General features: G+C 34.3%; 1 pseudogene; it reads right to left on the bottom strand.

Annotated features, from left to right (window-relative positions):
• The window catches only part of LOC102820763, a 47,656-nt pseudogene that overhangs the window by 1,487 nt on the left and 43,343 nt on the right, over nucleotides 1-2,826 (bottom strand).

Here is a 2,826-nt window from a genome sequence, read left to right as displayed (position 1 = left end):
TTCTAAAGAAGAACAAGGATAAATTGGTTCATGATATATCTTACATTTATGTATTTTGATAAATTGAATTTGGAATGCATTTCAAAACTCTAAATCTTTTTTTAAGTGTATTTCTTGACAAATACATGTCAAGAACATAAGAGACTGTAGCAACCACTTTGATAACTACTTTCTTTTTCCGTGTGGAAACCATAGCTATATAATGTTGATTGAAATACATACTCAAGCATAGATCTTTTTCATCCTCTAATTTCTACATCCAATGGATGCTATTCTGTCATTAACCAGTACAGATCTTTTCTGTAACATAACTGTGGAATCAACCATTTCAGAAAATATCTTTTTTTTTTTTTTTTCTGTCAAGGAAAAGATAAGTGACTGGAATAGTTATAAAATAGCAAAAAAAAAAAAAATTATGCAAAGAAATATATTTGAGTTGGTTTCCCATTTATAATGCTGTTTATTTACCACCAAGGATACTTGACTATATTTATCTTTCAGTTCACATTGTTGCACAACTTTCTTTAATATATAATTGCACTTACCAATTTCAATTCAGATGAAAGGTTTAGCACAGGAAATAAAAATTCTATATATTAAAAAAAATCTAAAAATTATAATGAAATGTTGTATTAATTGCATTTTAGTGACATTGTCTAGGATGAGAGTATAGCATATTCTCCATGTGTACCGAGTGTCATAGCTTATTCAAAATGAATTTCTTGATTGTATGTGTCATAGATAGGTTTCTTGGAATTCAAAAATAAGTTTCTCATTTCCATCAGTATAGGAATGATGTGCAGAGAATTTTCTGATATTTCAAAGTACTTTAAAAATCTGTGTGAGTGCGTTTGTGTATAGGTTCCTTTTTTAAAAACCTGGTTAAGAGTCCTGCTGTGGTGCTATAGGATAAGCACTGGACCATAAGGTCGATTTGAACTACAAGGTCAGAAGTTCAAACTCACTCCTCAGAAACCCTATAAAGCATCTCTATGAGTCAGAATCAACTCGACAGCACTTAACAACATGCATGAGTACTCTTTTGCTCTTTCTAGACTTCCTAACTTTAATAAAATCTTATTGTTGTTGTTAAGTGCCATAGAGTTACTTCTGACTAATAGCAAGCTTGTATAGGGTTTCTGAGGAGCAGTTGGTGAGTTTGAACCACCGACCTTTATGATCCTCAGTCCAGTGCTTATCCTACAGTTCACACAAGGAGTCTATTGATTGCATAGAGAAAATCAATATCTGCTGTATAGAGACAATCAGTATCTGAAGTCCTGGTATGGCACTGTAGGATAAGCACTGGACTGCTAACTACAAGGTAGGTGATTTGAACCCATCATCTACTCTTTGGAAACCCTATACAGGGTCACTATGAGTTGAAACCGACTCAACAGCCCTTAAAAACAATAATCAATATTTGGAGCAGGTTTTGCACTGATGGCATATGTAAGTCCTCGTTTGCCTGTTGTTGTTAGTTGCCATCTGGTTTATTCAGACCCCATTTGATGCAGAACAGAAGTTCTCCACAGTGTTTTTTTAGCTGTATTCTTTATGGAAGCAGTTCAGCAGCCTTTTCTTCTGCAGTGCTGCTTGATGTTGTTGTTGTTAAGTGCCATTGAGTCAGTTCTGATTCAATCTTGTAAAAGCTTTCCGAGGAGTACCTTGAACCACTGACTTTGCAGTTCAAACCCACCTTACAATCCAGCACATTAACCCACAACGCCACACCAGGACTCTGCAGTGCTGCTTAATGGGATCAAATTGCCAAGTTTTAGGTTAGCGGTAGAGAACAGACCATTGGAACCATATAGAGATATACTCGCTTGCCTAGAAACTGGGTTTTATGGGATGGGTATAAAAGTGGACAGATGAGATATCAGATGAGAAACACCTGAATAATGCCTAAATCCCAAATTTTGACACTGTCAGAAGATATATTTGATGTTTAAAAAATGTGATCTTCCCAAAATGGAATATGGTAGGTACAATTAATATTTTTAGTCTTGTTTCTTGTTTGGTTATTGTTTAATCCAAGTACTTGCTCAAGGAGATCTAGGGCTGTAATTCACCCTATCTGTTTATCCATACTACACTCAAGCCAAAAATTTAGATTTATTTTACTCCTTAAAATTCTTAAGTAAAAAATTAGGTTAAATTAGTCCCATGTTGTGCTCCCAAATTTATAGTAGAAGCAAATGCTAATTATCTCTGGAAAAACACATTTTAAACCCAAACCTTAAAGAAATGAGGTAAATAGTGGTTCACAATTCCAGATGCACTAAACACTTAAGGAATTAAATCATCATAAATAACTGTCAGCAGGAACCAAACATTGTAGAATTAAATAGGGTGAGTAAAGATAATGGAATTATGTAGTTCAGAATATGAAATGTGAAAAAAAAGAATAAATTGAGATTATAAAGAAATAACAGGATGCAAAATAAATTACTGATAATAATAGAACATCCATTAATAACTATAACGTGGAATTTAAGAAGTATGAATCTAGGAAAGCTGAAAATAAATAAATTAGTGAGTTTAAATAGACTAGCATTAACCATGTTGAATCAGACAATCTTATGGTTTACTAGAGTAGGCAGGACAATTTGAAGAGGAATGGTGTAGGATTCATGGTTAAAAAGATGAATTCACAAGAGAACAAACAAGATGGCGGATCGGGTGGACGTATAACAGAGAGCTCCGCCAACAACAACACAGAATACCCAACCAAGCACATATAAAGGAATACTTAGAAGGTTGGAAGGCTCACAGCTGGGGGAATTTGTGGCAGAAGCAAGAAATCTATTGCTTTCTAGTCCG

The sequence above is a fragment of the Chrysochloris asiatica genome, unplaced genomic scaffold, assembly GCF_000296735.1.
Source record: "Chrysochloris asiatica unplaced genomic scaffold, ChrAsi1.0 scaffold00051, whole genome shotgun sequence".
In the NCBI taxonomy this organism is placed as follows: Eukaryota; Metazoa; Chordata; class Mammalia; order Afrosoricida; family Chrysochloridae; genus Chrysochloris; species Chrysochloris asiatica.
The sequence above is the reverse complement of the archived record's forward strand: the minus strand, read 5'-3'. Positions and strand labels throughout refer to the sequence as shown.